The sequence below is a fragment of the Ornithorhynchus anatinus genome, chromosome 19 (genome assembly GCF_004115215.2).
Source record: "Ornithorhynchus anatinus isolate Pmale09 chromosome 19, mOrnAna1.pri.v4, whole genome shotgun sequence".
Taxonomy (NCBI): domain Eukaryota; kingdom Metazoa; phylum Chordata; class Mammalia; order Monotremata; family Ornithorhynchidae; genus Ornithorhynchus; species Ornithorhynchus anatinus.
In genome coordinates, this window is record NC_041746.1 from 33,699,449 (window position 1) to 33,714,380 (window position 14,932).

Sequence of the window (14,932 nt, forward strand, 5' to 3'; positions counted from 1 at the left end):
CAGGTAGGAGGGTAGGTCGTGGGGGGGTGGCGGCGGGTGGATTACCCCCACTCTCTGAGCTTGGGCTTCTGCTGCTCCCGAACTCATCTAGGACTTGGAGAAAGCCTGGCCCGGACCCGCACCCACCCCCATTGTGTCACCCGGGTGTCCTCCCCACCGAAAATGAGCCCCCGCAGGATTCCGCCGCGGGTGGGTGGAGGTGAGGAACGGTCCAGGGCTAAAGTTTCAGGTCAGCCTGAGTGGGAAGTCCTGCCGGGGGAAGAAGGAGACCTCCACCCCCCCCCGCCCTTCTGTGCCCCCTGGTCGGAACCCGGGACCCTGACCCAATCTGGGAAAGAGAGGGGTCTCTCTAGGGCAGCCCCCCACTCCCTTCCCTTCTGCCCTGTGAGCTCGCTCTTTTCCCCATCAACCCCATCCCGACCCAGGATCCCAGCCTCTTTACCCAACCTCCTGGGACCGCGCTTCCTCGGGTGGGAGGTGAAACGATACCCTGGGGAGGCCGAGGGAACAGAGAGCCTCCAAGGAGAATCTGCCCGACCCGAGATCGCCACCTGTAAATTCGCTGTGGACAGGGAATGTGTCTGTTTATTGTTATATTGTCCTCTCCCAAGCACACAGTAAGCCTTCAATAAATACGTTTGAATGAATAAATGAACACTGGAATCTGACCCCGGGCAGAGCTGGAAAGAGCAGCGTTTCCAGCGTTTATTGTTACATTGTCCTCTCCCAAGCACTTAATACAGTGCTATGCACATAGTAAGCCCTCAATAACTACGTTTGAATGAATAAATGGACACTGGGATCTGAACCCGGGCAGACCTGGAAAGAGCAGCGTTTCCAGCTTTAGAGAAGCAGCATGGCTCAGTGGAAACAGCACGGGCTGGGGAGTCAGAGGTCATGGGTTTAAATCCCGGCTCCGCAGCTTGTCAGCTGGGTGACTTTGGTCAAGTCACTTAACTTCTCTGTGCCTCAGTTACCTCAACTGTCAAATGGGCATTAAGACTGTGAGCCCTGCGTGGGACAACCTGATCACCTTTTATCCTCCCATAGCTTAGAACAATGCTTTGCACATAGTAAGCGCTTAACAAATACCATTATTATTATTCCAGCGTTTATTGTTATACTGTCCTCTCCCCAGCGTTTAGTACAGTGCTCTGCACACAATAAGCCCTCAATAAATACGATTGAATGAATAAATTAACACTGGGATCTGACCCCGGGCACAGCTGGAAAAAGCAGCTTTTCCAGCTTTTCCAGGCTCGCTGTGCCGGCCTCATGGAGATTCCTGGGTACTTCAGGATGCTTGGGGGGCTCACAGTCCGAGAAAGTTGGAGCTCCCTTTAGCTTTCCGAGCAAAAGCCGGTTGGGCACAGCGCAGGGGTTCAGGCCAGGATTGGACTCCCCCTACCTTATGTGGGAGTGGAACTGCGTCTGACCTGCTTATGTGGCAAGCATTGTGCTAAACCCTATCCGCCAGATAATAATAATTATTATGCTATTTGTTAAGCGTTTACTATGTGTCAAGCATTGTTCTGGGGTAGATGGAATAGATACAAGGTAATCAGGTTGTTCCAAATGGGGCTCAAGGTCTTAATCCCCATATTATAGGTGAAGTAACTGAGGCACAGAGAAGTTAAGTGGCTTGCCCAAGGTCACACAATAGACAAGTGGCGGGGCAGGGATTAGAACCCACATCCTCTGACTCCCAACCCCGTGCTCTTTCCACTAAGCCACGCTGCTTCTCAGGTCGGATGATCAGGTCGGACACAGTCTCTGGCCCACATCGTAAGAGCTGAACAAATGCCACAATTATTATTATTACTGGTAGGGGCGGGGGCTGGGCGGGAAGGCTCCGAAGACAGGGGCCGCCCGGAGCACAAACTACAAAAGCAAAAGAAAGTCGAAGAGAGGGGACGGAGATCGGGGGAGGGGGCGGTGATTCCCGCCGGATTTGGAGGGTCCGTCATGTAGCGGTTTTCCGAGATGGGGAGCGGACCCTTTCCCCACCGGGGGCTTGTCAGGGGCCGGGATTGAGGACAGGGTCTTGGGGAGGAGGGGGAGGATCCTGGAGCCTCTGTGTCCCGTGGCTGCCCGGGGTCTTCGGGGGGAAGAGTTCGCGGGGTCGTCTGTCGGAGGGCATCTCAGCTTTCCTACCCGGTTTAGCCCCGGACCCCGAGCCCCGGGCCCAGCGGACAGGGAGGGAGGAAGCTTTCGCTCTGACGTCGGGAAAGCCCCGGGGGTAGAAATCGGGGGTTTCTCAGCGTGCCGAGAATCTTTCTAACAACGAAACTTCAACGCATCATTTCAATTTCAGTCCAGAGGAGCCAAGGGCCAGTCTCTGTCCGTGTCTGCCCCATATTGTAGAGAGGGACAAATTAGGCGACTCCGCTCCAAGCAGCCACTAAATAGGACCCCGAGTCCTTGTTGCGGCACCCTTCAATGTATTAAGCAAAGAGCGGGGTGACTTCATTCAAACTTCACACTAAAGGGACAACATAATCCTCCAACTCAAGGTCTATATTTTCACTTTCCTCTATTTCCTCATTCAAAAGCCACTGCCCATCAGTCCCCACCAGCTGGTTGGGTCTCTAAGTCTCCGATTTTAACAAAACTATTCCTCCAAATTATCAACACGAAAATATTTGTAAAAGGTCAGGGATGCTGAGCATCTTCTCCCCCTTCTCAATAGGGCCTGGTGGCAGGGGGAACTGGCCTTTTACAATCCAATAGAATACAGTATTCCCAAGCATTTAGTACAGACCCTGGCACACAGTAAGTGCTCAATAATTACCACTGATTGATTGACTAATCAAGCAACTTCTAGAAGGTTAAGGGTCACATCATCGGTGCAGTCTGGACTCCCAAACCTTTCTTTCATCTTGCCCAGAATACCCGTGTCCTACCTATTTCCTTCTTCTCATTCTTCTCTAAAAAATAACTCCAGAACAATTCACTCAAATCCTCACTCTTCCCTCCAGCAGATGAGGTGGGTGGACTCACTATGGCCTGGAGTTCAACTGATTTTGAAAAATTAAGATTAGTAACAAATTTAGGTGGCATCTAACACTTTATCTGATTTAGGGAGGTAAAATCTAGTTTTCCATGCATAAAGATGAACTCTTCAAGCTAACCAAAAACTCATTAACAGCTTCCCTCTGGTCTAGTGTGAATTAGGGTGCCTAATTAGGGTGAGAATTTAGAGGAAACTCCCACCTGGTTTAGTGCGAGTTAGCATGCCAATAACTGATTCAAGTATCTAGTAAAAGTCGATTTCTCACTTACAGGATCTTTGAGAGTATCTTTTGCTTGTCAACATCACCTCAAAGGATCAGTATTTGCTGTGTTCCTACCTTGTGTAGAGCACTGGACAATCATTCTCCCCCTTCAAAGCCCTGCTGAAGGTACACCTCCTCCAAGAGGCCTTCCCAGACTAAGCCCCACTTTTCCTCAGCTCCCACTCCCTTCCCTGTCACCAAGACTCACTCCCTTTGCTCTTCCCCCTCTACCTCCCCCCACAGCACTTATGTATATATGTATACTACTGTAATTTTATTTATATTGGTGCCTGTTTACTTGTTTTGATGTCTGTCTCCCCCCCCAGACTGTGAGCCCTTTGTGGGCAGAAATTGGCTCTCTTTATTGCTATATTGTACTTTCCAAGCGCTTAGTACAGTGCCCTACGCATAGTAAGCGCTCGATAAATATGATTGAATGAATGAACTAAAAGTACTAAGGGTGGGGAAGAAAAGGAGAAGGGGGGAGAGAGGCTGTCCCTTGAGAGAATGGGGGTCTACCTCCCTTTGCTCTAGGTGTCTGTCCACCCCAACACACACACACACACACACACACACTCCAGGCAGCCGTCGCGGACAGGGTTAACGCACTGGGTTGTGTTTGCGGAACTGCCATTGCTCAATCTGCAAATAACGTGGCGATGTTGACGGTTTCTCTGGCCCCCGGTAAAGTCGGCCCGGCATCGGCGGTAGCCTCGGACAGTTGGCCGTTCAGGCGAGAAGAAGGGGAGGGTGCGGGAAAGGGACTTGAGCGATCTGGGGTCTCTCTAGCCCGGGGGCCGATGCTGGGGGTGGGGGGAGGAGGGAAGGGGGAGAGCGGCTGACCCTCCCCGGCAGCCCGAGGGCGGCGGTGGGCAGTGCCCGCAGAGGGGTGCCCGCCCGCGGGACCCCCTCTTCCTACCACCCTTTAAAACCTGCTCTTTCTCGTTTGTCTTGATGCAGATCATCCGGCTGAACACACTGGGGAAAGCCACCGGACCAAGGTAAATCGAGTCACCTCGCGCGGTCGCAAAGGGCCTGGGATCTAACACCACCCCCTCGTTCATCCAGTCGTATTTACTGAGCGCGTGCTGTGCGCAGAACACTGTACTAAGCGCTTGGGAAAGCACAATACAGCAAAAAGAGAGGCAAATCCTGCCCACAACGGGCTTACATTCTAGGGGGGGGAGACAGACATCAAAACAAGTGAACAGGCATCAGTATAAATATGTAGAATTATAGTGGTATACATATATACATAAGTGCTGTGGCGGGGAGGGGCGAGAGCAAAGGGAGCGAGTCGGGGCGATGGGAAGGGGAGGGGGAGCTGAGGAAAAGGGGGCTTAGTCTGGGAAGACCGCTTGGAGGAGGAGCGCCTTCAGTAGGGCTTTGAAGAGGGGGAAAGAGTGATTGTTTTGGCGGATTTGACGAGGGAGGGCGTTCCAGGCCAGGGCTAGGACGTGGGCCAGGGGTTGGCGGCGGGACAGGCCGTTCCCCTCCTCCTCATCCGCCCCCGAACTGCTCTATTGTACTTTCCCAAGCGCTTAGTACAGTGCTCTGCACGCAGTAAGCGCTCAATAAATACGTTTGAATGAATGAATGAATGAGACCTCGCCTCGTTAGCGCTGAGACTCTTGGGGCTGCAGCGGACGACGAGGTCACATAGAAATCGGGCGGCGGCGGGCGAGGGGACCGATGGCAGTGTAGGTCAGAGGGGAGCTGGAAGCCTTTCTCCCGAGGGATGGGTGTCTTGATGAGCTAATAAAGATGGGCATCTCCTCCCCACCCCCACCCCAAAAAAGTACTTCCTTGGTTTGGGTTGGGGGGAGGAGTGGAATGACCGATTAATTGGGAGGGACCGTTAGAGCAGCCTTTTAGGATTTCGGTGAGAAGGGAAGGAAAAGTGCCCGGTGCACAGAGAAACTCAAGGACACTCCTGGCCCTCCCCGGCCCGCTGTCTCTTCGTTTCCCCTCCGCTTCCAGGAGCAAAAGTTGGCAGATAAAAATAATAATGTTGGTATTCGTTCAGCGCTTACTATGTGCCAAGCACTGTTCTAAGCACTGGGGTAGATACAAGGTAATCAGGTTGTCCCACGTAAGGCTCACAGACTTAATCCCCATTTTACAGATGAGGTAATTGAGGCACAGAGAAGTGAAGTGACTTGCCCAAGGTCACACAGTTGATAAATGGCAGAACGGGATTAGAACTCACGACCTCTGACTCCCAAGCCCGTGCTTTTTTCACTAAGCCGCGCTTGATCGTAGCGGATCCCGGGAGAAGTGCCCGAAGCACTGTTCAGCGCTTAGAACAGTGCTTGGCATATAGTAAGCGCTTAACAAATACCATCATCATTATTATTATTATTATTGGGTTTTGGGGCCTTGGGGGCAAGTGCAGGGAAAGGGCGGCCGGAGAAGAGAAAGGAGGATTCGAATGGAAGTGCGACTTGTGTCAGTTGTCTAATGGCTCGATGGCCCAATCGGTTGTGGGGGCGGGGCTTCGCTGGCGCGGGGGCCACCTGAGCGCACCTGAGCACACCTGGCACCTGAGCAGGCTCGCGGTCTCCCTGCGAAAAGCAAGGACCGTGCGTGCTCCAGGGCTTCCCCGCTCTCTTTCTCTAGTCCACCAAACAGTGTCACCATAAGCATGCAAGTTCTGAGTTTTCTTCCTGCAAGGGAACAGTAATAATAATTATGGTATTTGTTAAGTGCTTACTATGTGCCAAGCAGTGTTCTAAGCGTTGGGGTAGATACAAGATAATCAGGTTGGACACTATCCCTGTCCCACATGGGGCTCCCAGTCTCAATCCCCATTTTGCAGATGAGGTAACTGAGGCACAGAGAAGTTAAATAACTTGCCCAAGATCACACAACAGACAAGTGCCTGAGCCCAGATTAGAGCCCACAACCTCTGATTCCCAAGCCCATGCTCTTGCCACTAGTGTTCAAACCGGTGGATCAGGTGCCGGCCTCTCCCCCAACCCCCTTCCTTCATTCTTCCATCCCTTCCTTATTCCCTTTCCTCCCTCAGCCCTTCCCTCCTTTCTCCCCCAGACCCTGCTTCCTTTTTCCCCTCTCTCCTCCCACCTCTCTTCCTTCCTTTCCCTTTCCACTTCTCTTCCTTCCTTCTTCTCTTCCTCCTATTATTATTATTATTATTATTGTATTCGTTAAGCACTTACTATGTGTCAAGCACCATTCTAAGCACTGGGATACAAACAAGGTAATCAGGTTGTCCCATGTGTGGCTCACAGTTTTAATCCCCATTTTACAGATGTGGTAACTGAGGCACAGAGAAGTGAAGTGGTTTGCCCAAGGTCACACAGCAGACAAGTGGCAGTTTGGGATTAGAACCCCCATCCTCTGACTCCCAAGCCCTTGCTCTTTCCACTAAGCCACTCTGTTTCATTCCTTTCTTCCACTCTTCCTTTCTTCCTCCCTTCCCCTTCCCTCTCCATCCCTTCCCTTCCCCGCAACAAGTGGGGTAACAGGTTGGGTTGACAGGACCCAAGGAGGCTGGCTGGGTAGAGAGCCTGCTTTCTGCCCAAAGCACTGGGCTTTCAACATCTGCCCTGCTCTCACTTTCAGTGGGTCGAGTCCTGCAGTCAGTGTCCCCCAAACGAAGACTAGCCCCGGGCTCGGGAACCCCAACTCTCTTGGCAGCAGTCGTGGCCAAAGTGCACGGTTTTCCCTCTCTCAGTAGGAACTGCACGGATTTCCCATAAAACTTCGAGGTGGGGTGGGGAGGGGGTGCAAAATGACATCCTGGGGAGAGAAAGAAACTGAAATATATCTTCTACCCAGGGATTTCTTGTCTTTCTGGAATCGCTAAAACCCACAATTAGGAGAGCCATTGAACAAATACCAAGCTTCAAAGAAGGAGAAACTAAAACAATGAAGACGCCCCAGGCAACAGGTTATTTTTAAGAATACCGTTTATATTTTCTAGGAGAAGCAGCAGGCAGTGTGTGTAAAAGAACTCGAATTACCCCATCCCTTAGTGCCGCCAGGGGTTTATGGGATCAGTTTTGCTCATTACTTGAAAACTGTGGTCTATAATTAGGTGGCACAATATTTCTACGTCAGTCTGCCCCTCCCTTAAAGTGTGCGCTCCTTGTGGGCAGGGATCATGCCTGGGCTTCTGAGTTCGGGCTTACTATGGTGTACTGCTATCTGAGGGTGTTCAGTAAAAAATAATTACATTGAAATCCTTGCATATATGATCTGTTTCCAAAATAATTAACCTAATTTTAAGGGGGGTTCTTTGGTTTACACAGACTTAACTGTATCAACTGATTAACTTGAATCTACCTCAGCACTTAGACCAGTGCTTGACACATAGTGCTTAATAAATACCATAATTATTACTATTACTATTTTATACTAATGGGCAGTGTTCGAAATCGGTGTTCCAAAGGGCTTAGCTGACCCATTCGTTTGGGACAATGCTAAGGTACCTTTTCATTCTGTCACTAAACTCCCTGAGTAATAATAATAATAATATTTATTAAGTGCTTGCTGTGTTCCAGACACTGTACTAAGCACTGGGTAAGATACAAGCAAATCGTGTTGGACACAGTCCCTGTCCCATGGAGGGCTCACAGTCTCAATCTCCATTTTACAAATGAGGTAACAGAAGCACAGAAAAGAAATGACTTGCCCAAGATCATACAGCAGACAAGTGGCAGATCCAGGATTAGAACTCATGACCTTCTGACTCCCAGGCCCGTGTTCTATTCACTACACCATGTTGCTCTCTAAGGTGTGCCAGCCAGCCATGCAGGCCTCACCCCTGTTGTTTTCTCTCCCTCTCTCTCACATCTCCCTCTCCTGAATGCTGGTTGCTGTGCGGGAATCAGGATTTCTCCTCTCTGCTGCTTAGTTGAAGGAGCACTGGACTGGAGTCAGGAAACCCAGGTTCTAATCTGGTTTTCTGCTACCTGCCTACTGGATGACCTGGGGCAAAGCTTTTATCTTCTCTGGGCCTTAGTGTCCTCATCTGTAAAAAGGGGATCAGATACTCATTCCCCCTCCCTCTTAATCAATCATATTTACTGAGCACTTACTGTGTGCAGAATGGTGTATTAAACACTTGGGAGAATATAATATAACAATATAACAGAGTTGGTAGACATGTTTCCTGCCCACAACAAGCTTACAGTCTAGAGGGGAGGCAAACATTAATATAAATAAATAAATAAATAAATAAATAAATAAATAAATAAATAACGGATATGCGCATAAGTCCTGTGGGGCTGAGGGAGGGGTGAAGAAAGGGAGCAAATCCAAGTGCAATGTGAAAATGCGAACCCCTTGTGTAACAGGACCTGTGAACAATCTGATTATTTTACATCTAACCCCAAAGCTTGGCACATTGTGGGCTTAATAAACTCCATCATTAATTAACCCCAAATGTTGATTTGTGTAATTATGTAAGGACTGTTGCTTACTTTAGTATATGCTATGGCTTGACATTTAATAAGTGATAACCAGGAGTCCAGTCCCCTGGCTCTAAACTGACAAGTTTTGAAATTAATGCAGAAGGGAGACCCAGAAAGAGGCGAGTAATTAATTAATATGGCACTGTTAAGTGCTTACTATGTGCAAAGCACTGTTCTAAGTACTGAGGAGGATACAAGGTGAACAGGTTGTCCTACATGGGGCTCACAGTCTTCATACCCATTTTACAGATGAGGTAACTAAGGCACAAAGAAGTTTAGTGACTTGCCCAAAGTCACACAGCGGCAAGCAGCTGAACCGGGTTTTGAACTCATGACCTCTGACTCCCAAGCCTGTGCTCTTTCCACTGAGCCACACTGTAAATGGCAGTTGGGAATCACGGGGTATGTGTTGGGGGAGGGGGCCACACAGGAAGCAAGTAATCAAAGAGGTGCTGCCCCATAGACTCCAGAGCTAGTATAGATCCATATAGACCCCAATTAGGCCTGGTCCTTGAGGTCAGAAACTATGTCTACTATTGGACTCTTCCGAGGGCTTAGTACAATGCTCTGTACAAGGAGGCTGCTCCGTAAATACCAGTGATGGAGAAATATGTTAGGCCCCAAGTACTTTGACAGTGTTTTGATTGTAAACACAATACTTGAAAGGAAGAAAAATTTATATTGTGAAAAAAACGTCAAATATCATGAAAGTCACCTACTTGCCAAACCAGAATGAAGCAATTTTTCCCCTACATGTGAATGGATTCAAACAGTCAGTCAACCAATGGTGTTGGTGGAACACTTACTACAGGATGAGGTCTGCACTGGCATCTTGGGAGAGTATAACAGAGGTATAAAACACAATCTATGCCCTTTATTTTGAATTTCCCAAATACCTACTGCAGTGCTACTAGCAAAGGAGCTTTTTCAGTCTAACAGCGGGAACAGACACAGCATAATTTACAGATTGGAGGAAAAGAGAGTGGCAAGATGGATGTGTAAATGAGTAAGTGCTCAAATTGTAGAGTGTGTACATTGTGGCATACAAAGAAGGTGCGGGTGGTAGCGAATGCGAGAGAGCTGGGGTGGAAGTGAGGAGGAAATGTGGTTTCCCCTCCCACTTGAAAGCGGTACTACCACCTGCAACGATGAATGGGTTTGAACCCAGCTCTGAGCACACCACATGTTAGCTGATTCTCCAAGTTGTTCTAGAAAAATTGGAACATCATTGTCATAGGAAACTTTTCAAGAGAACTACAAGCTAGAATTTGGACAAGGTGGTCACGAAATGTATCAAGAGAAACCGCACAGCTAAATCTGACCTTTGGGAAACTTTGTTCAATCAGTCAGTCAATCAGTGGTATTTACTGAGGGCTCCATGGCTGTAGAACACTGTACTAGGTGTTTGGGAGACTATGACAAAGCAGACACAGACCCTGCCCTCAAAGAATTTACACTCTAGAGAGAGGGAAGACAGGCACTATAATAGAAAACAGATAGGAAGTAGAGGAAAACGAGTCAAAATACATGAGTCATTGCTTAAGTAAAGGGGTGTGTGAGATACATACGAAAGTATGTGTGTATAGTGCTGAAGTGGAGGTTGGGGGACAGGGTGGGGGTTGTACCCTGGAAAGAGGAGAAATAAATCTGGGAAGCCCTCTTGGAGGAGATAATTCTCCCCAAAATGTAGTTTGGTGGATATGAAGGGGGAAGGGAGTTTTAGGCTAGGGTAGAGGCTTGAACAAGAGGTCTGCAGCTGGAAAGCAGACAATGGCCTTGCTTGGAGGCTCAGAGCAAGCTTTTGAATAGATGAGACGGGGTGGGATAACTTTCCTTTCCTTTTTCTCCCCAACTGCTGTTTGGTCTGCCTTCTATCCTCGGGTGTTGGCCTCAACAGTGGCAGCTTTTATCATCCCTTTCCAAAGGCTCTTCATTTTTTCCTCTCTTTTTTTTTTTTGGTCCGCTTTGACTCAAGGATGTTTCTTAATCACACCTGAATTAGAAGTGTCATGATATTTGGAAACATTCCAGCTTTGTCTCCTTTACTGCTGTACCAGTGTTATAAATAGCTTCCTGATGATACGAGAGGTGATTAAAGGTTCCTGAATGCAGTCTTTGGAAACCCCCTTATTAACTATCTTTTTGATGTAAAGAGTTTGCAAAGGTTACCCTCCACCCGGCACTAAGACTTATTTCACCAAGTCTTGGGAACCCTAGGTTTTCTCCCACTTGCTGCAAATTCCATCTTAATGCATTCCATTTCCGAAGCTTCGTGACAGACAACGTCAGAGCTGTTAGAGGGTGGTTAAGAGTCTTATCTTTTTTCTTAGCTAATAGGCATTTGGTTGGAGTGTGACTAAAATGGATCTCAAAAACCCGAAGAGTACTTTATTTTGCAGTCGTGAACAATTTGTCTTTCAGTAGTTGAGGCTCCGCTTGCTTCTTTCCTTTTTGAAAATGCACCATAATTTGATAGGTTTCTTGTTTTAGCCACATTTTGCCTGTAACATATAAACAGCTTTGTAAACAAAAGTTGCTTGTGTAAGCAACAGAAAGCAGGGTACATAGGGCAGAAGTCTTTCAACAATTGACTAAGTAAATGGGTGTGTGTGAGAGGGTTTCCCTCATGAAACTTTAAATAAGATCCTATGAACCCTAATAGAATCTGGGTGTAGTGGTAAACAAAAGCATGTGTGTTAGATGCTGGCATTTCAGGAGAAAAATCAACTATATTGTGTTTCTTTTTGACGGCAGAGTTCTTTTAAGTTTTGTAATCAAGATGATCTTGGAGTCTCTAGAAAAATGACTCCACTGAGTATGCAGATATGAAAGTTTTTGATGTATGAAAGTCAATTTCTAGTTTGAAAAAAATCACTGCACTCTGATAAAACAAAAAAATTAACTATTTTCATATATGAACGTGTCTGAATTCAAGATGTTAAACAAGACAGACTTCTGTGAGTTTCCATTTTACATGGGAGTGTTCTGAAAGGTTTGCAGTGGGAGAGAGTCGAATCTTTGTTTTCTGAGTATTTTCACTACAAATGCAGTTTTCTTTTAGGGGTGGCTTACTCTAAAAAAGAATTAAAATCATTCTAATAATCTAAAATAGATTATTGATAGAATTCGAACTCCCATTGTCTGCCGATGCCTAAATGTTTGTGCATGGGATTTTGCTAAAAATCTACCTGATTCTGTTCTTTAAACACCCTCAACCTTTTCCCTTAGATTTTTAACATATCTTATAAATTAAACCTGAACTAGTAAATATTAAGCATAAGATAAATGAAGATAGGGTCTTTGATAAAATCATGTCTCAGAGACTCTGCTACCTTTTAATCTCGTTGTTGAAACGCAAGCCCAGGATTCATTAAGACAGTGGTCTTCCCTCTGCTAGAATGTATTAATTTTACAAAGGTTAATATTTAAGGTAATGGGATTTTAGACAGCTATTGAAATCTCATTCTATTCTCTACAATTATATATTTCTGGGAAAGGTTTGTTTATTTGGGATTTTTAGGTTTTTTGTTTTGTTTTGTTTTAGTTCGAAAAAACCCCACAAAGGTAAAAATCCTCCTCCCATTCTTTAAAATCTCACTTTTTCTGTGTATGTCCGTGCTCTTGGAAAACGTTCTTTCATTCATTCAATAGTATTTATTGAGTGCTTTCTATGTGCAGAGCACTGAACTATGTTCTTGGAATATACAATTTGGCAACAGATAGAGACTATCCCTGCCCAATAACAGGCTCACAGTCTAAACGGGGGAGACAGACAGCAAAGCAAAGCAGAATAATAATAATAATGTCAGTATTTGTTAAGCACTTACTATGTGCCGAGCACTGTTCTAAGCACTGGGGTAGACACAGGGGAATCAGGTTGTCCCACAGAACAAAATAAAACAAAACAACATCATCAAGATAAATAGAATCATGGAGATATATACCTCATTAACAAAATAAATAGGGTAATATATAATATATACAAATATGTACAGTCCTGAGGGGAGGGTAAGGGGGAAAAGCAGAGGGTGGTAGGGGGGAAGAGGAGGGGCGGAGGAACAGAGGGAAAGGGGGTGCTCAGTCTCAGCCTTCTCTTTTACAGCCCCCCCCAGACACACACACACTTATCTTGGTTTCAGAGGAGTAGGTTATTTGTTTTGTTTTCTGGTTGTTTTTACACTTAATCCTTTCCCCTGGTCAGATCACAACTTTCAGGATCCCCTGCCCCCAGTAAAAGGACCCTTCTGTTAAATGGAAGCTAATCCTTTCTATCCTTGGTTTGGGACTCTTATGAATGTTGGGTAAAACTGGGGATCCATGTTTGGATGTGAATTTAAAGACCAATGAATGACCCTTGGGTGCAATCTTTGCTCTTCCATCTAAAATGGACAATAGGAGGAAATCTGAGCTTAGAAAACATTATGAACAAATGGAAGACACTTTTAAACCATCCAGTAGGTACATAATGACATTGCTTCCACTAAACTGTAGAATTGCTTGAGCTCCCAATAGTTTGTCTGAATATTTTTAATGGAATCCATAACACTCTCCCACAGTAATTCATTCATTCAGTCATATTTATTGAGCACTTACTGTGTGCAGAGCACTGTACTAAGCATTTGGAAAGTACAATTCAGCAATAAAAAGAGACAATCCCTGCCCACACAGGGCTTACAGTCTAGAAGAAGTCTACAAGTCTAGTCAGTAATAAGGCAGTTCGACTTCTAACCGGTTTGAACTAGTGTTCAAACCAGCTAGAGCCTGTAGTGAGGTTTTCAATGTGCAAATTTGAGAGTTGAAAGGAATATCTTTCAGAGCAAGATCACCAGTCTTGTAGCTTTTGATCTTTTTTTAAATAAAGATTTTCCCAAATTACAGAAGTGCCAATTCAAATCCAAATAAGCATGATCTTTTTTGGGGATGGATAACTTTGGGATTTCCCTTTCAAAAACAGTATGGGGCCCTAAAGCATACCTCAACAAACCCTGCCTAAACAAAGCCCCAAATAGACTCTGGCTGGAGTTTTCCCTACCTTCTAGAAGGTAGGCTTCATGGCCGGAAATGTGTTCATTATTGAAGAAGACCAAACAGTAATTCAGCCTCAAGTATTGAAATAACTTACTGTTGTTATTGATAATAATAATTGTGGTATTTGTTAAGCGCTTACTATGTGCCAGACACTGTACTAAGTGCTGGGGTGGATACAGGTAAATTAGTTTGGACACATTCCCTGGCCCACAGAGGCCTCACAGCCTTAATCTCCATTTTATAGGTGAGGAAACTGAGGCACAGAGAAGTTATGTGACTTTCCCAAAGTCACACACAACAGACAAGTGGCAGAGCCTGGATTAGAACCGAGTTCCTTCTGACTCTCAGGCCTGTACTCTATCCACTAGGCCACACTGCTTGACAGACAAGCTTGGGCCCACCTTTCTTATTTTTATTATGGTATTTTTCAAACATTGTTCGATTCACTGGGGTAAATACTTGTTAATCTGGTTGGGCCCAGTCTCTGTCCCACATGGGTTTCACAGTCTAAGTAGGTGGGAGAAGAGGTACTGAATCTCCATTTTACAGGGAACTGATGCCCTGAGAAGTTAAGTAGCTTGCTCAAACTGACACAGTAAGCATTTGGCAGAGCTGGGGTTGGAACTCAGGATCTTCCATTCTCAGCTCCCTGCTCTTTCCCCTAAACCAAGCTATTTTTTTGCCCATTCAATCAATCAATCAGTCAATGGTATTAGAGAGCTTACTGTGTGCAGAGCACTCTCCTAAGTGCTTGAAAGAGTGAGGCTTAACTGAATTTCTCTTGTAGTTCATGCTCAGGAACTTGTAAATTATTTTAAAGAAACTATATCAACATCACTTCTCAATGATAAAGTGAATGGGGGCGGGAGGGTGTTGGTTATGCTAAACTCCTCACTCATTCTGAATTATCTGTAAATTTCAAAGTACCTATGTCAAAATTCTCAATCTAGATTTTGGGAGGATTTTTAGAGTGCTAAAGCTAGAAAATATCTAACATGGACTTTGTACTTTAGCAACACCCTGAGATACAATGGAAAATTTTTAAAAATCCATTTTTGATTTACTTCACAGCAACATGTCACACTTAGAATTACTTCAGTCAGCTCTTTCTTCCCTTAACATTGGCCATGTTACAATCTGATGACAACTGGATGCACTGTGGAACTCCTTAATGAATGACTGAATGAGGTA

At 46.0% G+C, this 14,932-nt stretch overlaps 1 protein-coding gene across 1 annotated transcript in view; it reads left to right on the top strand.

The window, feature by feature from the left end:
* The first annotated feature begins 4,238 nt into the window (after positions 1-4,238).
* PRDM1 (PR/SET domain 1) overlaps positions 4,239-14,932 on the top strand; it is a 112,428-nt gene continuing 101,734 nt past the window's right edge. The window contains exon 1 of the mRNA XM_029047706.2: positions 4,239-4,276. The gene's annotated coding sequence lies outside the window, so the exon portion shown is untranslated. The remainder of the gene's footprint in view (positions 4,277-14,932) is intronic.